Source organism: Cygnus olor, chromosome 9 (assembly GCF_009769625.2).
Source record: "Cygnus olor isolate bCygOlo1 chromosome 9, bCygOlo1.pri.v2, whole genome shotgun sequence".
Lineage (NCBI taxonomy): Eukaryota > Metazoa > Chordata > Aves > Anseriformes > Anatidae > Cygnus > Cygnus olor.
The window spans coordinates 3,886,255-3,909,986 of NC_049177.1; the positions used below are offsets into that span (position 1 = coordinate 3,886,255).

General features: G+C 39.4%; 1 long non-coding RNA gene across 1 annotated transcript; it reads left to right on the plus strand.

Moving 5' to 3' along the window:
* On the plus strand, positions 1-23,732 carry LOC121074869. Its single transcript, XR_005822585.1, has 3 exons — positions 1-33; positions 15,926-15,987; positions 22,522-23,732. It is a non-coding gene; the product is annotated as an uncharacterized LOC121074869 (long non-coding RNA).

Consider the following 23,732-nt stretch of genomic DNA (forward strand, 5'->3'; position numbering starts at 1 on the left):
CTAATTGTATTTCTGGGCCCCTCTCTGCAAAAGGTAGGATGCAATATTGTTTTATGGATGTTTTTGTTTATAAATATATAGCTGTAGAAATAATGCTGATGCCTTCTGGTTAAAAGGGCCTCATTCTGCAAATCATTCTCTATTAAGGCTTTTTCCAGATAGCTCACTGATGTTGCTTGCAGGCTGTATTGTACACACACAACTATTTTACTCCAAATCAACCTTCTACTGAATAGAAGCTGTGCTTGAGCTGGCACCTACTTCTATCAAAAGCATTCATAATTTCGTTTTTTTTGTCTGTAAAAGAACCCTGTTGGTTGATCCAAAAAGTACCTGCTTGTCCAAAATCCAGTTCTTTCCACAGTACAATGGATGTAATCCCAGCTTTGTCATATTTTTCTTCAACCGGACATTTCATTAGTTTAGAGGGTTTTGCGCTAATAAGTTGCTTCAGGTTAATGTGAGGTACCTTCAAATCACTGGAGATTTCATTCTGGAAAATACTTTGCAAAGCTGCGTATCCTAAATGGCTGCCCTCCAAAGTCTGGAATTCAAATCTCATTTACCGTAAATGACTGGCAACCAGAGGATGTAGAAGGTTTTTTGTTTTGTTTTGTTTTTTCAAACACTTTTTAGTGAGAATATAGGGGAAAAAGGGTTGATTTTTCAATTCCCATATAATGCACATGGGCTTATTCAAGAAATTAAAGGAAATAGTTCTCAGATAGTAATTAGCATAACACGTTATACTTGGAAATGATACTGTGAGATGTGGTATGTCCTTAAGTAGTGTGTATAGAGATTTTTCTTACTGCTTCTGTGTCAGTTGACGTTCTCAGTTCAGGTGGCTGGGCTGAAGGGCCCAGTTCTGGTCTCGTTCTACCTCAAGTTACAGACAGCTAATGGCAAGAGAGGTTGAGTTGGATGGACGGTGATTGCTTTTTAAAATCTCACGTACATAACCCTAATGCAAGTAGTATGGATGTGAGGGGTCTCAAAACTAGGAGCCTAAAGTCAAGCTGATAAATCTATGCTCATTATCAGTGGTCCTCACCGCTCCATGCTGCCACCTGGGAATCAGGGAAGTACCTAAAAACAAATTTGGCCCTAAGTCTGGTCTCCTATATTTTAAACCATATATTGACTTACATAAAACCTCGTGTTTGTGGACTACTGCTCTTCATATTGCTGTAAGTAATCAGATTCATTTATCTCTAAGTGTTTTAAGTACACAATTAAAAGATATGATAGCTTCCATCCTGATTTTGACAACTGACAGTTACGCTTATGAACACTGGAGAGGAGAATATTTTGCATGTACTTGAGTTATTCTTTATTGATCTGGGGGAGTTACTTATTCATTTGTTTATTCCTGTACCATTCATCATCCCCCCATTCATGTGAACAGGAGAAGGTAGCCAGCCCCTTTACAGAAGGAACTCCCTCCAGTTTCTTCTGCAGGAAAAAAAAAAAAAAAACATTCTGAGGTGAAAGAAGACAAAATACAGTGGAGTATAAATAATGTCCATAAATATTAATGAAGGACATAAAGTAGGTCTTGCCAGAGACTGTGGACTAATCAGGATCTTGATGGGCCACATAGCCTACTAGATGTGGCAAAGAGAATTAAGAAACTTGAATCCTATGCTCGGATTTGCCACTGACTGGCTGGCGTGACCCTGGGCCAGACATTTAATTCCTTTGTGTTTTTGTTTTCCTCTTACACATAGCCTGTCTTGTCTGTTTAGTTTGTAAGCATGCCTAGACAAGGATTGTCCCATGTGGTGTTCATATAATGCCAAGCTAGCGGGGTTCCAGTCTTGGCTGGAGCTTTGAGGTGCTACCTGGGTATAAAATGATTATTATGTTAGTAGAGTTATTCCAGTTTACGTTGCACTGTTTGTTTTGTTGGCTGTAAGCAGTTCAGATGAAATCAGAGTGGGTCCCCGTGTATTCCTGCAGTGGATATTGAGCTATAGAAATAAAAATAGTCATAACAAAGGATGTGCTGGAGCCTTCTGTGCAATGCTGGCACCATTTGGGTTGTTGTAACAACTCTTTCTTTCATTGGGCTGAATCGGTTTGGGGATGGAGATTGTAATGCTTTGAATTGAAGCCACAGTCTCTGCAAGACACCGAGTGAACTGTAGCAGGTTACATCACTTGGGTTAAACACCTCTTTTCACAACCACTACGCTTGTTGGCATGCTCAGCAGAGATGTCACAGGCTGTATGTGCTTGGAGAGTGAATTACCCAGTCTGTTATGCAAGCTCCACTCTGAGCTGGAGAGAAGTCCTACTGCCTTTAGATGAGAATGCAATGGGGGGAATTAGGTAGCTGATTGAGCAGCCTGATGAGATTTTTTGAGATAAAAAATGCTTCAGAGAATTTTCTGAATACAAATAAAGTCAGGGGAATATTCCTAAAAAAGACTATAATTCTGATGTTCTTAATGGCACTCTAAATAACTTTTTCAGTATGCCTCTGATCTTGTCAAACATTGCCATGTGGATGATTACTTTCAGAGGCTGAAATCAGCCCCACTGGGAGTCACTTGTGCATGGCTCCCTGCTGCTATCCAGGGTGATAACAGAGCATGAGCTGATCTTTTGGGCTGCGCTAAGCAGGCATTGCTCTGTGTCCTGAGTGGTGGACAAGCAGATATATTCACCCACACTATACTATAATGCACATCTTTGAGGGATTTCAGAAAGGGGATGGGAATAAACCTCAACAAATAAAAGGAAAAAACACCACCTAACCTTAAGTCAGGAAAAACTAGCACTACTCAGTAATAAAAGATTGTAGGGAGTAACTTTAAAGATTGAAACATACTTTTCAGCAAAGGTGAGTGGTAAGCTATGCTGGCTGTAAAAGAAGAAATTTCACAATACCCCTGCAATAGGAAAAGAACTGGAGGGAACAGTTTAGCAGGTAAGAAAAATCACCTGATTTCAGAAGATTTAATTCCCCCAAAGAATAAGATATTCTAAACTTTTTTTCTTGAAGAGTCAAGTGAAATCTTGTTTGTAGTAAAGGTTCTCTTCTTCTCTAGCATGTCTGCTGCTTTCTTAGGTTAATCAGCACTGCTGCTTTGACAAGAGCCTGTTAGGAGCTGCGTGAACGCGTAGTGTTATTATGTGTAATGTTATTTCACCCATGCTGGAGAACATGCAGGCCTGCTAGGCAAGGGAGGGGTGTTGGTGTTTTTTTCCTGTATACTGGCACAGCTGGGACTTGACCTCTTGTTTCTTACATCCAAGCTTAGTGCACGAGTCGCAGCACTGCTATGGAGTCCATCACAGATGTCTGTCTGCAGAGAAAAGTGGTCTTTGGGACTTTCAAAACTGGCTTTTTGCAATAGTAAGAACCTTGGTAAAGTGTCAGAAGTACAGCACTCTATATGCACAATATGCATATGGAGTTGAGCAAAATCTGCTTTGTATGGCCTGTTCTGTGATTGTCCTTTGCATGCAATAGCTCCAGCTTTTCCCACTGATGCAAAAATCCTGATTGTCCATAGTGCAGTTTTGGTGATTTAAATGGGCCACTTCTACAAAAAGTCTGGGGAAGTAGCACGTACCACACTCGTGTTGGTAGCAAATGCCTCTGAAAGATGCAATGGTAGGAAATCATCTTGATGTTCTCCTTGGCTCCCACTTAGGGAGAAAGTCCTGAAAGACACAAAGGAACACACAAGTGCCACTTGTCTCGTGGTATTCAGGAAAAAAAAAAGAGGAAAAAAAAGAAAAATTTAATAATAATAAAAGCTGAAAGCTGTCTCCCTCATCTTAGCGCACTGAGTTTAAATGTATGGTTGACAAGACAGCAAAATATCATCCTTGCCTTTCTCACTTGAGCCCTGGGAAGGCCTTGATGATGGCAAACACTGAAGCAGGTCCTGGGTATGGGGAGAGGTTGAGGACAGGAACGTGCTGCAAATTAGTAGTGATGTAGTGAGAGCTGACTTCCCAGTGCATGTTCCTGCCAGCTGCAAGTAGCGCTGTGGCCCCTTAATGATTATCCATGAGCTCAGAAAAGTGTACTATCCTGTCTGTTAGGAACACATTCACACTTGCTCTATTGAATAATTTAGCTTTAATTACTCTTTTCCATATTGTCATAATTTTATTTTTGTCTTGTTTTTCTGTTTTACCATCAAAGATTTCACCTTGAGTCTTAATTCTCATTCTAGATGTAGATATGTCATTCTACAAAATTAAATGAGGATTTATGGTTGTTGTATCTCCTTGATCCTACATATTAAATGAAATACTGTGGTCAGTGTGGCATGTTTCAGAAAACAGTTACCATGTGCTCTTGATAAGAACAATTGTAATCTGTGGAGTCATGGATTTTGTGTGAGTAACAGATTCTTCTGGGCACCTCTTGGGAATATGTAAAATCTGGAAGTCTTAAAAAATGCTAATTCTCCCATACTGTTACAAATGGCAGCTTTTGCTAAGTTGGAGATGATTTCTGTCACTGAAACACGTATTTGTACTTGAAGTTTTTCCACAGTGATATACAGAATTAAAGCTGGAATGGATTTAAGTAAAGACTTTGCCTTTTTTCCAAAAAGGTTTGAAATACCTTGAAGCACTCCATGAAATCCACTATCTAGTCACGAGACTTTCCCATTAAATCGCTAGAATGAGGAACTGAGAAACAGAGTCTGTGATTATCTATTTGCTTATGGCATTCTTTGTTTTGACTCCACGTGGAGATGTGTACAAAATAGCTTTTTGGGATGGGATCATCTCTGTGTTCTGTGTTTGCATAGTACCTAAATTAATTGTTTCATGAGTGGACTTCTGAGGAGCTCCTACCACACAAATAAAGGAGTGCAGGAAAGAAAAAGGTTGCTGTGATGGGTTTAGAGTGTGCTTAAATGCAAACATACTCTAAGTGAATCTTGGACACAAGTTTGGTTCTTTGGTCTTGCTGTTCATTTCCAAATGTAGCAGGGCAAACTGCCTAGGGCTCGACCCTGCTAGGTGATGAGCATATTTAGGACCTGCAGAGGTTGCTCAATACTGAACACAGTTTTTTGTTCTCGTAATAAAACTGTTGTGCTTTAGACATTGGCAGCTTGGAGTTCTCTGAACTGGCAAACATTTTGGAAGAGACATTGCTGTCGGCTTTCGCAACAGTCGGCTCTTTGGAAACATTCCCCTTGAATAATGTTAAAAGCAATTCCAGTTTCTGTAATTTAACTCATCCGTATCATCAGCACCAATAAACGAAACCTCTACAGATTCCAAGCTCACCAAGACCTTGCCAAGAGCTGGCATTATACTCTGAGCCAAGTAACTTACTATAAACAATGAGTACGGAGCTCAACAAGTGTGTACGTTCTTGCAGTGTATGTGCCTGGCTGGCACCAGAGGTGAGGAGCTTTAAATCCTGCTGTTAACCTCAGTTATATTGATCGTAGTAGCTACCAAAATTGCACTGCCAGACAGAACCATACAGCTCCTAAGAGGTTACACAGGTGTGATCTATTTAAAAAAAAAAAAAGAGAGTACAGGAATTCCATATTTTAGTTAAAGGGGAGTGGAAGCATTAGGAAGCTAATGACTATTGTACTGGGGCCTCTCTGGGCTTACCATGCTTTGCAGTACTACTGTGTACCCTTAGAAGAATCACATTCCTTTTAGTTGCATATCAGAAAACGTGAGTGAAGAGAACTATGATTTTCTAAGAGCCTCAGGCTTTGCTGCATCTCCACAGGAGTCATTTGTGTACTGAATGGTGGTGGGAATAAAAGTAAAATATTATACTCAGTATAGCTGAGTATAGCCCAAATGGCTTCAGCAGCATCATGCATTGTCTGGCTCCAACAGTCAAGGGCACAATCATAAGAAGAGCTGTGCTTCATTGCAGAAACAGATATTAGAGCAGGCACAGTATCCACTCCGATTTCTTCCTCTTCCAGTGTCTCTCAGGTTTACTTCCACTGCATTTGTGCTAGAAGAGACTGTTGCAAGGTGTGACACAAACCAAACTGCTACTGTCCCTTTAGTCTCACATGTAAATTGTACAGTTTAATAGGTAAGTAGCTTTGATATAGCTTGTTAGTAGTGCTGTTTGTGGGTAATAGCTCTCATTAGCATTTTCACTTTCAAACAAAACTTTGACACAGATTTTTAGAAACCTTTTGCATCTTCCTTTTTTTTTTTTTAATGAAACTGGGTTTCTTTGCTCCTAGTTTTAATACATCTTCCAGCAGAGAGTGGTGAAATTCCCAGTCCTGCGTGAGACCTTGTCTTTGCAGTTTTCCAAGGGTCAGAAGCCTGCTGACACGGAGCATGACGAATGTATGGAAATACACAGTATCTCCGATCTGTTTGCTTTGGATAGTGGAAGGTGATCTTCTATTACCTATTGTGTAATCAAGAGTATCAAGAGTTAATTTGGAGTCCTTTATTTCTGTTTCAGTGTCTGTCTTTCCCAAGATCTCCATCACCAGCTGATCTCTTACCAGGTGCTGAAGCTCACTCTTCGGCTTTAGCTGAACATGTCTCATCTGCTTCCTTGTTCTTTTCATTTAAAAGCAGAGCTCTTTGATGTTTTATTTTTGTGCAGCATGCAATACTAGGGTGTCTGTAATCCCACTGCCTAGTTAACAGCAAATTATGAAGAACATTGCAGTACTTTCTAAATCAACTATTTCCCTGTACAGATCTGTCATCTGACTGGTTTCTGTTTGCTGACACCCACTGCTTGCAGGTAGAATGTGAACATCCAGGGTGAGAAGCTCACGCAGACTTGTCTGAATTAAGGGCTTAAAGTGCCTGGGGGTAGTGGGAGCCATTACAGAGGTATGTGAATACCCTCAAGGTGAAAATTCATAGTCATTTTCTCAGTCAACTTCTGAAAGCTGTAGCTATTATGAAGCTTCAGAAGCTTTGTTCTCCCAGTCAGAAGACAGAGGTAGTTTTTACTCTCTGTACTGTGTGCTGTGCTTGGTAATAGTGCGTGGTGTTTTAAACACCTTGCTTTCTTATTCTGTGTCCAATCCCACTTGGCTGTGTGTAACAAAAGCTTCCCTGCATCCTACCTAGACATCTGCAGGCTGAGAAGCCTGTTCCTTACAGGCAGAGCCCTCTGTGTTCCGCAGCCATGGGGACTGGAAAAGAAGGGCATCACAGCCAGTGTAGTGCCCATGTTACCTGAATCCTTTCTGCCCCAGAGAGGAGTAAAACTACTCCAGTGAGAGGCAGAGCAAGGTTGCTTGTTCAGGGCTTTTAAGTTGATGTTTGCCCTTTCTGCATGCTCGCAGGATTACTATCTGTGTAACTTACTAGACAAATGTATAAAGCTGCAGTTGAAGTCTTTGTTTTATATAACACAATGATACTGTATTCAATTTCTCCCGTAAGATGCTTTATATCTTTCCAAAGTGTCTTAGCCAGCTTTTGGCTCTGAGCAATTGCTTTTTATAACTGAGACTGACCAAAAGGACGTTGTCTTCTTCAGTAGCTTAGCCGTGAGGTATGATAGATCAATTTATTATTGTCAAAGGATGGATTTCTTTCACTCCATTGGCAGCATGTTTGATCCTGGATCTTGTTACTCTGCTCTGCTGCTGCTCACTGGGACAGAAAGAGGGGAGGGAAGAGGAATTCTGCCTTTTAATGGTGGAATCACTTAGTTCTATTGAGAAGCAAACAAACGTTTGGTCCCATTTGGAAATTAACTCTGTGACTTGACTGACACATTGCTGGAAGAATGAGAAAGTAAAACACATCGTTGCTTGTCTATTTCTGACAATGTAGATTTCTTGTGAAAAATTGCTTGAAGTACTGGATAGCACCCAAATGTGAAATCTTGTGCTGGCCTAAAACTGAAGTGTTCTTAAAATTGGCTTCATCTGATGTGTTACAAGTAGAATGTTCAGCTGTAGGCTGAAAAAGCTAAAAATTCAGCACCATTCAGATAATTTGGTGATAGTGCAACACCTCACCTTTATACTGAATTCATCCTCTTTGATTAGGGCTTAATTATCATTTGAAATCAGTTTTACGTGAGGGTAATACTGTCAATTTTATCCAGTGATTTGCACTGGGGCAATGTCTCAGTTTTCCTCCCTTCCCTGCTCCTGCAGGCAGGTTTTATCCGAGAAGCTTTTAGAGGGGCCCATGCTAAGAGTACCTGCAGTGTGTAATTCACAGGGCTGGAGGGGTTTTCCGACGAGGTCCAGCTTTCCCTAAATACCTGTCACACACGGGCATTTTGGTACTGGGAGCAAAATGTTGACCAAGTGCTGCTCCCTTGGCTTGTCCCTCCACACCACCTCACCTTGCTGGGGCCAATGGCTGTGTCGGGCAGTGCCTTGCTCCAGACCACTTGCTGTGGGTGCTGCCTTCCCCACACAGCGTTTTGCTTGCTTTTACTCTGGCTGAACTACAGAACGATGCCTGGGGGAACATGGGGCTTGGGATGGTCACAAGTTTTTACTTGAATGCAAGAGGCAAGTTTATTTTTCAGGGTGTGTCTCTGCTGCCAATGATGTGATGGCTGCTGTGGGGACTGAACAGAGCCGCATCAGACTGCCAGGCGTGGGTGATGACAGGGCCGTACTCAAGGCCACACAGGGCCCACTAGGATTCTGCTGCCTTAGGACACTAAGTTAGACCTTCAGTCCTTTTTTTTTTTCTGCACGTCATGGACTTCTGTGTTGTTACAGCTACAATGTGACCTGTGCCTAGATTCATTGAGGTGTATATTGGGGTGTGCTCCTGCCCCTGGGAGACCTGCAGCACCCTCCGCCGTCAGAGCTCCCACCTGGAGCTGGGGGCTCTGAGGCCAGCGAGGCGGGTGCTTCCATGAGCAGGGCAGCACCACCTAACTTCGGTCTGCTGATTACTACAACTTCCAGCGTCAAGGAGGCTGAATAAGAATTTTATGACTGGTTAGATCCAATCCAATTTATTCTGGAGTAACGAAGTGCTGCATTTTGATAACAGCAGCCCATTTCATGTTACTGTTTTTGGAGGATGGGCTTGTCCCGATGGCAGATGCCACTGGTTCCAAGAGCACCTGGACTCCAAAGTTAGGCTTGGTCTGCATCTCAAGCTGTTAAAAAATAAATAAATTTAAAAAAAAAAATCTTGGATCTAAACATATCCTGCAAAGACTTGAAGACTAGGATGTGAATTTTTTAGTTCCAGTTTATTGGTATCAAATTTTATTAAAAAATAAATCCTGAGCAGAAGCTGCTATATATATATATATATATATATATATATATATATACATATTTCAGATTCTTTTCAGGCTGTGTGCTTAGACTGTAGAGTGTGTCACTTTTGTAAATGGTAAGTCTACAATCCTATAATTTTTGGCTAAGCTACCTCCTGCTCTGTGCAACAGGATGGTGGGCTCTTTTTGGTGTATTGATGTGCGCATATGGTGCATAGACAGTTGGTGAATTCTTAAGGAATGACCTTCAGGACTGACATTCTTCTATATTTTCATGTTTTTGTCATGCTGTGGTGGGTTTGTTCATTCCTCTTTCATCTCCTCTGAGTAAAAAACTCTGCAGTCTTCCAGACAGCGTCTCTCTCTCTCAGACCATCTGTTCTCAGATTACAGATTTCTCTGCATGAGTACCAGGTAACAGACGTGACTTTGCCCAGTAACTACAGCAAAAAAGACTTTCACACACACTCTGCAATCTGTGAACATATGATCAGTCTAGGATAACATGTAGTGCCAAACACACACCAGAGAAATTTATATGAGGTATCAGAATGAACCCTGAAATCAGGTACTTGGCAAACCCAAACCTGGCATTTCCTCTGCACGTTTCAAAAAGGGGCTTTGGTGCCTGCAAGGAAGTCTGTATTCCTGCCCTGGTGCCTTTTTCCCAGGGGAGAGGGGCATAACATGCATCTCTGGGGTTTTACTTGAAGGGAAGCTGGCAGCATCGCTGCCCCATGTCAGCCTCTGAGGTCAGTGTGGGGACAGTGTCTCAGTAATGAGTGTTCGCCACGTGATGGGAATCACCAGGAAGGGTATTTTTTTCTTCTTTTAGCATCTTTACTGGATTCTGTCCATTCTGTGAGTAGGATATACAGACAGACCATACCAATGTCTGAATATAAATTTATCCATAAATAGATAATATAGATATATTTAAGTACTTTTATCACTGTTGCCACCTGAGCCCTTAAAGGACAATAATTAGACTGGATATTAAAGGTGTTTTTGACTGAAGAGAGCTGTCATTCACTCAAATGATCGTTGAGTACTTGCCTCAAGTTTGTACTGCTCTTTTTTCATTAATGGTTGAAAAGCTTGGAAGCTGGCTTAAAGCCGAGGGACCATGTGCGGGTACCAAGGATAGATAGGTGCAAACCACCAGTTTGTTGAGCTGTCCTGTAGTCTGTTAGTCTTTATCTCTGCTGCATGGTATGTAGTACAATGTATTCCAACAAATGGATAGTGTGTTTATTTTTTGATAAGAGACTCCACGTGTTAAATATCCCCTGTCTTGTGCCATCCAGTTATTTCAATGAAAATCAGAAGAAAAAAGTCTTACACAAATTAATACCCAAGAGAAAGTATTACAGCAGTATTAAAGGAATTTACTATGAGCCTTTTACTTTTTAGATGTCTTTTACAATATTATTTACTACTAGTTGGAGTTCTGATGAGAAAAGGAATTGGTCACCTGCTCTATAGGACTACAAGAAAAATAATTGAGCAACTCAAAACTTGAGCGTAAAGATTTTTCACAAAGGTGGGAGAACCTCAGTACATTGTGTTTGTGCATGCACTGGTTACTATGGATAGAATAAAAGGAAGTAATGTTCAGGGAGTCAGGATGCATTTATGTCTTCATTTATTATTAACGTGCCTCATGTGGCCTTGCCTGGTTCTTGGGAACCAAGAGCCATCCTACTTTATCATGGTTAAAATGTGATAAACAATGGTAGAACAGTATTTTGAGAAGTCTCGGTCTTGGAAACAGGCTGCTTCCTCATAACCACAGTGCAAACTGAGGACAAGAAGTTTCTCTGTGTATGCTTGGCAGGATCAAAGACAAAAAGCCAGCAAGTGTGTGCAAGTGGTAATCTGTAGGTGTGTATTGCTGTGTGCAGAACTGCTTTTCTGGGAATCTGTACCCACGGCTGTGTGCTTGAATTGGGGGGCTTGCTGGTTTGGGGACGAGCATGCATGTCTTCTGAATGTTTTCAAATGAACATACTCATTTAATAGCATGGTCATTTACTGTGCTCTTTTTGTCTCAAAATGCAGATATAATAAGGCACTGCTGGTGTAAAGGCTTTATTTTATATTTCATAGTGCAGACAACTTACCATACCACGCGTACGTAAGTTAACAGCAAACTCACAGCTCAAATCTGGCCCTGGTCTGATATTTATTTGAGAGACATTCACCACTGAAACAGTTCCTTTTGTGATTTTATCCTGTTGAAGGAGCAGTCAGTTTCCATAACATCCAGCAGCTCCTCCTGGAACCTGAAGAGGATTACACCTGCAGGACAGTGTTAGGAGATGTAGTGGGGTAAATTAAATGGATAGGTCGACCTCACATCTCTTCATGAAGCTGTTACATTTCAGATGGTTGGTGCTGCCCAGGCTTCACTGAGGAGGTGGGGAAGGGATTTCTGAGAGCCCCTGTGCTGTGTCTGCAGGGCTGCGTACCCAGGGTGCGTACGTGCGTGTGGTGGGCGACATCATGGACCGAGCCTAGGACATGGGACAGTTCTCGCTCTTGTTGGGGAATGTCAAGGAAGTGCTTCCTCCACCCCCCCCCTCTCCAAACCAGGGATCATTTTCGCGGGGAGTTTGGCATTATTTTTTCTTGAGCTAGGGGAAAAAATGCAAGTTATGGTACATTTCTGGTACCCAGGACAGGAAAACTTGTCTGTTCTGGATGCCAGTGGAGGTAACTCACTTGTGCAGTCACAGCAGCAGACACCTCTCCTTTGCTTTTGGAGAAAACAGGAAAAAACAAACAAAAAACAAACAACAAAAAAACCCAGCCATTTAAGGTCTGGAGTGGTAATATCTTTGTCAGAAAAATTGCTTTGTTCTGAAAATTGGGATGATCTAGGTGTTATTACTTTTGTGTGTGGCGATTTATGCCTTCAGCATTAGGCAGAAGGTGTTCAAATAAATGTTGACTCAGGCTTCTGCATTTTCTCTCAAATTCCCCACATTTTAATTCTTTGTGCAACTGCTTCTGCAACTTGAAACTAAATCTTCATTTTAATGCTCTTTTTTGTGTTTCTTTCACTGCTTCATCCACATCTTTCAGCTTTAATGTTACAATAGTATGTGGGAGGATTACTTACACTGATTAAAAAAAGGGAGAATGAATTAATCTAAAAGCCAGACACCTTCATTAAGCAAAGTAGGGAGAATAATATATATAATTAGTGAGAGTTCTGCTTACCGTATGCTCTAATGTAATATATTAGCCAACTAATTATTTTAAAATCTTATTAATTGCCTTGAAATTGTTAGCTACTCCTGCTAATAGCCAATTAGGGCTACTCTTACAAGGGAGTTATTTGCTGATAATAATCAAATTTTAGACAATCAGGGTACTTAGCTGCATTCGCTTTCATACTTTTTGTTTGTCCCTTTTCATAATCTGCAATTCATCCCCCCCCCCCCCCCCCCCCCCCCCCCAAAAAACAGAAAGACAGAGATAACCCCACATTTTATAAAAGGTATTTACATTGGAGGAAAAAAAATATAGAGCAAAAGATCTTTCTCCTTTCTGATACTGTGAGTGTACAAATACTCTCAGTAAACTTTGCAATAGAGTGGAAGCCTCTGTTTACTGCTCTGAGCCTGTACCTGTATTCCACAACCAGGGGGCATGATGGATACCTGCACAACCTCTGACATTTTTAGTTTTTAAAAAAAAAATATATATATATATACACATTTTTCCATTTAACGTTCATGTTCTCAGAATAGTTCATTACCCATACCACATTCCTGTTCACTAAGCTCCTGTTCTGCAAGCTCTGTTCTCCTGTTTTTACTTTTATTCCTTTTACTTAAACCTTTGCATCCATTTTCTTCCATGTTATTACAAATTAACACACAGATCATTGCATGGCTGGAGTGAGATGGGGGCTGGAAAATCTATTTTTTCTCTTTGGCATTTACTTCGCAGTAGGGAAGGGGATGTACAGGAATTCCCAATTGTGATCAGAAGCTCTTTTAGCTATGTTGCCTGTAGATTACTGTTTCTTCCCTGTCATGGCTGCATGTTTACTGAACATACAGAGAGGACTGTGATAAATGTTCTAGAATAACAAAATACAGTTTGTTCAGTAATTTTTGCCCTTGCTGCTGCGTTTGTTGTGAGCAGCAGGATATGACCTCTGACAGAAACAAGGATGCGATGGATGTAGGAAATCCAGCATTTTCCCCGCCCTGCACATCGCAGGGTGTGATCCCATCTTAGCACTTCCTATCTATAACTAATCTGGTTGAGATGCCCAGGGAACCTAAGTGTCTTAGGGCTTACTGATGAGCTTCTAACCCTCTTTAGGCATTTTTGAGCACTCTAGCTTTCATTTTCAATGGTAGCTACTCTCTCATAGCAAGCTCTAGCTCTCGGGGTTCCTATAGACATACCTGCAGATTCCTAGGGAGCAAATCAGATTCATCAGAAACCCATAAGCAGCTGGCACATCAATGGCCCAGTCTTGTCCTGAGAGAAATGGGTACAATCCATTAAATAAGCAGAGATGTTTCCACTTACAGTTAGGCTGGTTGTGATTCATTAACAGTTGTCTCATTATGTTGACTAAAATTAAAAGGAAATTTTGAATGAAAACTGTTTATACTATTACTGAGTGATGAATTATAAACCACGCCTTACAAATGTATTGGAGTTCTTTGAAGAGGTCGCTAATGAGTGAGGGAGGGTGAGCTAGTTGCTATACTTGTATTTCTAAAAGGCTTTTGATGAAGTCCTGTGCTAAAGACTTTTCTTTCTTTCCCGCTCTTGGATGCTATGAGACACATCTGTTGACCAGCCAACAGATGATCGTCTGGTCCAACTGACTGAGCCTACCATGCTAAATAAAGCACAGTTTTAAAGTATGCTCTAAGAATGAGAACTCCGCAGTGCATTGGGGAAACCTGCAGCAAGAAACTGTAACAGCTAACAGACCTGTGAGACCCAGAGTCTCTCTTACATATCTCAGAACAAATTAAGAAATATTCTGTATTGTCCTGGAAGAAAAGCTATCAGAAATTGTGAAAGTATTTTCTTCATTGTGAATTTATTTCTAGTAGCTTCTACATAGAAGAGTAGAAATCTGGCTTCTGCATAAATGATGTTACAAAAGGCTGTTAAAAGATCGGCTCTGATTGCTCACTGGTGGCCTCCTAATTTACAGCAATATGCTGCTGTAGCAGAATGAAATTTCACTTTACAAAGCTTATATGTTAAGGCACAATGCTACAGGAGTGACAGTGTGTAAACTACACTACTAGTCCAGGAAATGTGCTATTGTGGCTCAGAGAAAGCAGTCCAGACATGACTTCTCTGCTTCTCCCATTGCAGCTGTACATTAGTAGCAAATTAAAACTCATTATCACTAGCTCAGTTGCTTGGAGTTCCCTTGCTCTAGCGAGTGGCTGATGGGTTTTTTATGATTAGGGTCTGTCTCTTCTCCACCTCTTTTGAATCCTTCCCAGTTACTCCAGGGAGAAAATGCAAGAAGAGACCTCCATTTGCTCCAAAGTCCCTAAACCAAAGGTCTGGATGGTGGAGGGTATGCATATACTGCCAAAGCCTGGGTCCCTAGGTCCTTGGGTTCTTCTACATTCATACAGTATTTAGAACTATAGTTTTAGTTGCGCCATTGCCCCAGTAAAAGATTATTCTTTTATGAGATCTGATGTGTGATCTGTAAACATTACCTTTCAAGTAAATCCATTAAAAATCTTTCTAGCTTTCAATTACATGTGCAAATATATGGCTACATCTATATGTATTAAATAATTATGTATCAACCTAGCAAGATTTCACTGTAGTGTACTGATTTTGGCAAATACAAGAAGTGATCCAGATTTTTGACATCAGTAGACTCAAAATGCTCATGTTCCACTTTCTTTTACGTTAATTATACTGTTTTAATTTCAAAATGTGTATTGTTGCTGCCTAGCATAGATTTTTTAGTTTCTGTACTGAGTACGTTTTGAAATTTGTGGTGCAGTTCTGGTTTTGAATAAAAGACAATTTCAAGATGTTGCAATTTTCCCTAGAAAAGGAATACAGGAATTTAATCAGCTGTATTTGAGCCATTATCAAGCAGGATTTGTACTTGTTTTTGGCTTCTCTGTACAATCCCAACTCTTCTTGCATGCAATGTTTATATATATATGTGTGTGTGTGTACATGTCCATTTTTTTTGGTGAAAGCAGCCTTCTTTTTATTCTACATTTATAAGGTTTTTTAGTTCCACCGATATTGTAGCCAATGAAAATTACCTCATTTCACCTGAAGAAAGGGGAAATGTATTTTGAATGTGTCATGGAGGAATTGTTTTTTAATTAAACCCTTAGCTGCAAAAATTATTCACAGAATGAGGATTTAGATTACACAATTAAACCTTTTTCTATTTTATTTTACTGCATATACATGTTGTTCCCCCCCCCCCCCCCTTCATGGTATGTTTTAAGGAGAAGAAAAGTAAAAATGCATTTTGTAGTTGGTATTTCAGAATCCAGAATTTTAATTCTCCAGTATGAAATAACATGAAAAATATATCTCGTTGTATGTTATGTTCCATTACAACATACAACATTTCATCACTCCAGAAGGTTCGGTTTTGACCAGTTAATATACAATTCCTGTTTGTTATATTCTGCATGGTTTAAAATATCAACTCCAGAAATATTGGTTTTATTTTAGATGTAAAGATCTATAGATAAGAAACAACGAGAAGTTTATGCGAAGAGGTGCTGTTTTACATGGTAAGTTGAAAAATGGCTAATAAAGAACATTCAATCATAAAAATCACAATCAATGGATAGAATGAATTGATTTGAATTTTTGAGTGGGATTGCTTACATCTTGAAGATGGAAATGAAAATGGCAAAAATTCATACAGTTAAATAAGAAGAAAAAAATCCCCTAAAATAATTAATTTATACAAAAGAAAGAAAATCTATATGACTCATGGCACTCCAACGAGAAACTCTCCATCCTGAGGGAAAACACGTCTGCCTTGATACAAAATACATTATTAGAGGGAGTGTTCTTTAAGAAGAGACAGAGGGAACTTCCATTAGGTTTTAAATGTCATTGACATGTTAAGAAAATTACAGACTACTGAGAAGTTTTATTAAAAAAATATTCTACCACTTGAAACATTATGATTTCTTGGCTAGCATAGGGTTGTTTAGCTTTTAAGACCAGAAGAGATGACTATAATCATCTGCTCTGACCCTATGAATAAAATGGGCCTTAGCAATTCACAAAATTATTCAAGGCAAAAGCTGGAGTGTAGCTTTTGGAAAAGTGCCCAGTCTTGAAAAGTTGAGTGTCTCAAAACACCAACAAAATAAAATATCTCGACATTTATATTTGAAGTGTCAAGGAAAGGCTAGAACCTAATGAATTGTTGTGGTTTTTTGTTCTATTTGTTTGTTTTGTTGTTTTAAAACAGTAACTTCAGTTGGCTGTAACTGATGCCAGTAAAGTGTTACCGTAAAGGAAAAGTGCAAGGAATATGCTAACTACCTTCCAGAGGATTTTTCCCCCCCCGCCCCCGTATAATGTTACCTGAAGTAGTTGCCTTGGCCCTGAGTTTTACCCCTTCTCTGAGATGTGCTCATTTCCTTTTCTTAGGTCCCAGGGCCCACTGGAGAATTAACCTCAGGCACTGAATCACAAGCTTGAAATAAGTTGTAGTGAAAGTTGAGACTCCTGCGCACTTCACTATTTTGTTTAATTCAGAAGAATGGATTTATCTAACTTAATAAACATGTTAAGGAAACCTAAATAGCACAGAGCTCTTATGAAAATCTTTAACAAAGGTTTTAAAACTTTCTCTGTGGAGATATGACTGAGGCTGCTACTGTAATCTTAGGGGAGTTTTTGAAATGGGTAGAGGGGTAAAGCTGTAAAAACGAATAGCAAGCAACACCTTCCACCCATGCCCAAATTCCCATGTGAATAGAATAGAAACACCACTAACTACATCTTTCTTCTGATGGTATTTATCCTGTCTGTTTTGTTATTTCTTACCCTATAAAGTTTAATTTGGATATTAGTCTGCTTTACGAGAGTAAGTTGAGCCTGTAGCTGTTACGCTAATTCACAGAACAAATGACCATGTAAAGAGTAACCATCTTAAATTTCTTTTCTGTATACTTTCAAGTAACAGGTAAGGATTTTTCTACAGTTTGATCCTTTAATGGTCTGTCTCCTGCCTTCCAAGCTTCTAAACTTCATTATGACACTGAGCATTGTTTCTTTCCCTTCTCTAATCCCACTCTACCAGCTCAGTCTTCAACATGTACTAGGAAAGAGGGGCATTCAGTATGCTAACAAAATACTTTCAGAAAGACACATTTCAAAGAAAATTCCCTATTCCACAAACTACCTGCCTTCAATGAAATCAGTGATGTATTACAGATTTTGGACCGTGGAAACCAGAAAATGCTTTTGTTCAGTCCTCATTCAGCTCCTCTTCACAAATATGCAGCTTAATGCAAGTTCTCAAGTGAACATGGCTTATTTTCTTTGCCTTTTGCACATACGAGAACCTAGTCAGCATTGTATCTGTTCTTAAATACCTAAATGAATAGCATTTCTGACCATTTTACCTTCACCATTTTCTTTGGTAAGAAGCACTGATTCAATGTGTATGCCCTCACAATACCTAGCAATACCTTTTCAGTATTGAACCTGCCTGTAGTTCAAAAAGATTGTTGGTGTCCAGCTGGAGGTGACAGGTGTAATGATGACACATTGTTACTCTGTGCTGAACTGGAACATATATGATGTTGTCGTGGGCACACACAAAATTAAAACATGATGAAATCAAATAGCTTCCTTCTATTACCTCTTCATGCTAGTTGTTAATCAGTACAACTGGGCTGTCCTGAGACGACTTACTCTTGATTTGCGTTAAAGTGAGCGGGACCTGTTATTTTATGGAATCCAATTACTTCTAGAAAATATAATTAATGTGCTCAACATTTCCAGTTTATGAAATCTAGATTTTAATATGGTGCCTGCAGCTGCTCCTACTCTTTGAGTTGTAAAGAGCAATTTGGTCCAAAGTGAGAGTAAACACCATCTTAAAAGCAGCCAGCATCACTTTTCAGGCATGCAAAGTATGTAAAGCAAAGCTCAGTAAATGGGGAAAGACCACTGTTTGGTCAGTTTTCCACAGATCACATCTACCTTAAAGTGTTTCCAGTGCTTGTCATTTCCTTGATGGACGTGACTGATGAATATGTTTGTATGGTTTGCAAAGCATGGGTGGTATCTTTATAGGTGTAATTGCTTTGTTTTCCATGTGTGACAGATGTGGTATGGGTAGCTAGACTGTGACTCTCACCAACAAAAAACACTGCCAAAAAAGAGATGTCCTTTCTTCACTTGTGATATACAAAGGTGAAGAGTGCAGTGGTGGAAGATGATTACATGGCTCCTTCAGTTTTAACTTGATATTTCAAGTTATTTGAAGGGCTGTGTGGCTTAGAGGAGAACTGATCTTTTTAGGGTATTATGGATATTAAGCAAGTTAATCCTGATATAAACAGAAAGAAGCGATTTCTAGACGTCAGTGTGCTGAGTTTAATCTTCATTGGCACTGAGGTAAGAGTCCCTTCAGTAAGTCAGTCTTGCCTCGATGAGAAGGCATGTCTTTGCTTTTGAGCTGTTGTCACATAACTCATTTTGCTGAACCATTAGAGGAAAAATATTTTTTGGTAAGAATTTAGCATTTGCTATCCTTTAGGAACTGTCAGATCTCTCACCTACATTTTTCTTAGTCACTCTAAAAGTCTTGTTTTGCCTTAAATTTCCAGGAAAGTAACAACAGGGAAATTAAAACAAAAATTGTACATGTTATACATCTATAGACATCCCCATACAAACGTAAGTCCTTCAGCCCACCCAAAAGCAAGGAGAACGTTTCTCAGGAAGTGAAGTGGTGGTGTTTGCTGTCTGGTATGGCCAGCTGTGGAGATGTCCTGGGCATGACCCTGTTACGCCAACTGCTCTCATTCTCATGAATAATTACAGTCAAGTCAGTGGAGAGCTTATGCGTAGGAGCAGTCATTTTCATGAGTCAGGCTTGAGGAAATAAGGGCTGCATTTTTGCAGCGGGCTTCTAGACTTGGTTTATAAGAGATGTTACTTGCTGCATACATTATCCATTCAAAAGTCACTGCCTAGCTGAAGCTGAATATTTAAGTTGGTTATGTGTGTTGTCACTTCTCACTTCTGCAACAGGAGAGGCTGAAAGGCCTTTCATGAGAGTGAGAGAAAAATTTCTGCGCAGGGTACACCTGAACAGAGGACGCCCTACCTCATTCCGAAGGTTTGCCCTCTTCTGTGACACTTAAGATTGCCTAAGTCTATGCCCAACGTGTGCTGTTTGTTACCTAAAATGATATTCTAAAAGGATTTCAATCCTGTTACTGGCACGTGACAAATGATCTCCTTGGCCTCTAGTGCGTTATTACGAATGTTTTTATTGGTGAACAAAGTGAATAGGTTTCAAGTTAGTATCAAAGACTCATGATTTTGAGATACCAGTTTTCTTGTGGTCCTGCTGATTCAATGTATCACACTTAACCCGTGGAAAGATTAATACAGGTGTGATGTGACATCTTCTCTCTGAGTTTTTGACCACTACTAAAGCACAGTACTTTGCAGTGTTATCCTGCACCCATTTGTCAACCGTACCTAATTGATTAAGCTACTGTAACATTTTTATTCTCCCCATGAAGTTCCCTCCTCAGCAATCTCTCCATCCCAAAATGTAAATTCATCATTAATTACAAAATCAATAGGAGGGATGGTCTGGACATATACAATTGATAGCTTCCCTCTTCAGATTAGCATAACCTACCCATTCATTATGTGGAGTGAATAATACAATTGCTGCCACTGTGAAAAGGGGCAGGTCACTTGCTGTAAATTCCTTAACAAAGTGTGGTGTCATGTGCCTTTTTATTCGCCAAGTGTTTACTGTGTGTTTGGAGAGACCCATCTTCCTTTCTGATTTATATCCTACCTTATGACAATGATCGTGAAGTTAGACAACTTAATGCTTAAACACTGAAAGACTGAGAGGTTTCTCCTGAAAGCTGCAGTGATTAAATTATGAGCTGCCCAGTGCTGAGACTGTGACTATGAGTAAGATATAAAAGGATCAAAAATGTTGGTCCCTTTTAAACCAACGTTGTTTCTTGCATGAGAACAGTGACTGGAATTTAGGCCACAGTGTGCATACTTTTCTGTGTTTTAACATATTAAAACAGTGAAATCTTCCAGATATTTATTTCTTTCTATACTACATCAGAATTAGTCTCTTCCATTTCTTTCTTCTAAGAGAAACAAGCTTTCAATCACATTTTCCAAAGTAGTTTCTGTGGTCTTTCAGTAGCTACCTACTTAAGACTTAATAAGCCAGATCAATTATGAAAGAGAGAGAACACTTCCTGTAAGGGTCAGGAATGCAGCTGACATTAAATAAGTATTCCTTTCATAGATGGATGGAAGAATAATCCCCACATTTTTTTTTGAATGGCAGTCAAGAATCAGATTGATATTGTTGTCTACCTAGTACCTTATTCCAACTCTATTTAGAGTTTCACTCTAAACAATTCTTCCAATTTTATAGTGTGCTCTTCAAATCTTAGTAGCCACTTATCATATCTTTCCTGTCTTAGCCAAATTATCTATACAACACTTTCATTACCACGACACATGGAAAGAGGAAAGACAGATGAACAAAATCTGATTATTTCTGCATGAGTAAGGTTTTCTTAGCTAAACAGGGAGACTTTTCATGTGAAAGAAAAACTTGCCGATTATTGGCCTATGTAACTCCATTTATGAAGTTTCCTAAAAGCCCATTATTGACTTATTTGTCTGTTATACAGCGTTGTTACATATTATCATGTAAATATGTACTTGGGAGCCTTTGTAAAATACAGGTTACAGACCCAGTCCTATAAATATTTACAAACAGTTTTAAAACTCAAATCATTTGAACTGGTTGTATAACTATTCATTCTTTTTATTTAAAAAAAGAGAGAGAGAGAGAGAATGCCCCTGTAGTAGTATATCTGTATTTGAAAGTAAAAAGCAATCAATTGAACAAGGAACAACAACAACAAAAAAAAAAACACCTTATAATCAATCCAATAAGCCGTTAACAGTACTTTTGGAATCGCTTCTAATGCTGTGCATTGTGTGTTTCTATGATAGCTTAATGGCTTGCAAATTTTTCTTGTTAAAATTCCACTTTTTTTTTAATTATAAGAAGAAAAAAAATATATTTCAGTCCTTTAACTTGTTTGCCAAGTTTCAGCCCAGAGAAAAATTCTTATGGTTGAGTTACAAACCTCTGAAAATAGGGGGTTTATAATGGAAACACTGACACCACCTTAACTTTAGTGGCACTAGCAGTGCTGTATAATATACACTAGAAATAGAAAACAAGATTAGAGATGACATTTAGGACATGGGTCTTCAGGCTGTGGGAAAAATAACTGTGCTCTATTTTTTTCCACAGCCTGGAAAAGGCATCTAGATCTAAGTGTCTTCTCTAATCCTATTTCCCATTCCTACCACATATTCAATTAACCTGTTTTTTAATTATTATTGGCAGACTTTTTTTGCAGTTTTAAGTACCCATAGGTTCCCTAGCTACTATATGTCAAGGTGGAGGGAAAGGGCCAAGGACACCCAGCACTTTGTAATATTTCTGTATAGAAGACTCAGTCCTGTAGCTGGCTGGACCCTGTCCCTACTACCTGAGTTAGCTGATAAATCAGGTAGAGTTGGGTCCCTCGCCTGTGCAACAAGGAGGTGTAGGACCATGCATGTATGCAAGCTACTTTTCCTAAAGGTAAAATCAAGGTTGGCAATTAAATACATGTAGCTTGGAACATCCGGAAGCTGTAACTGGGATAGTCAGTTACTCAAGTGCCGTGATTTCCACCACCACTTCTGGAGTAGGTCACATCTTTTCCTGTAATTTAGCCTTGAGCCAGGGAGTTATAAGTGAGTCCTGAATACTATAAGGTAAGAATGTCATTGAACACTAAGAAATCATTTAGTAATAAGTGTCTCTGGGCTGGGTTGCTTTTACCACAATGCCCTATTCTTAACATTGTCATTGTACCACTGTCTTTGTATGGGTATGCTCTACTTGGTTTACTGCTGTTCTGAAGAAAAATTGATGCCTAAATTGAGATTAGTGTGTCTAGATATGCACTTACTGTACTCCTCCATTAGCTAAGATTTTCTCCTTCCAGACTTCATGATACAGCTCTAGCAGAGCCAGCTGCCTTCTGCCGGGAAGCAGGTGATATCCATCATGCTTAACACCATTGCTTTGGAGAAACACAGGGATCCTTGGTGCCCACAATATAACTGTTAGGCCACAGAAGAGAGATCTGATGTACATCTTGTGGTGACAAGAGACACAAGAAGAATTGATGTAGAGCACGCAACTTTGCCAAGACAGAGAAAACTGGTGGAAAGCAGCTATTTCACATACGAAGGAGGGACTCAGTATTTTCTTAGAAAGGTAACTTAGCTCTTGAGGTAAGTTTTCGTTTTCTCAGTGTTGAATTCTACGTTCTTCCTCAGTCATCTTCCAACTCATAACTACTTCAGTTTCCTATTCATTGCTCTGAATGATGTGGACATTTAATACCTACTGTGGTGCTACAGCACTGCTTTGTTGTGATGTTGCAAGCTCCATTCTTTCAGTGTGGGATTAAAAGGGCAAATAAGCAAAGAAGTTACCATTGCAGTATAAGTGCAACTGTAGTTACTACTTCCACCCACCAGGATAATATCAGTAGGAAATTAACATCCTTAGGAAGATCAGACAGAATATATCTATCCTGTCTATATTGCTAGAGTGGACAAGGAAGAAAGTTGTACTGTGTTTGAACTACATTTTCAGTACTCATTAATTCTTCTCATTAGTGCATCAATGGTAGATAAAGCTACTGGAAGCTACCACTCATTCTCCAAGAAATGTATCCTGCAAAGCCAGCAAATGGGGGCAAATTATTTGCTGAAGCAACTGCCTGTTGAAGATGCTTTGTTCCAGCACTGTGAAAGTTGATATAAATGTATGGATAAAAGTAAACTAAACTGTTCCATAGATGTAAATAGGTGTATAATAACGTATATATGGTTTGTTTGCAGTGTCTTCTTGGCAGGTAATCTGCAGCTAGCAGATTTAGTCAGCTGCTAAATGTTCATGGAAATATGATTTGAATTGCTTTCCACACTGCTGGTGAGTGGCCAGGAAAAGAAAACAATTCATATCTAATATAATCAATGGATTCAGCTCCTGTAAAAAAAGATACAGAAAAACTTGTTGATCTATATACATTTTTTTGATTTTAATTTTCAGAAAAAGAGGTGAATAATAATTATTATCTCTTACACAAATCATACATCTTAAAGAATAGGATGGGTTCTACAGAAAATCTGAAATATGAATGAT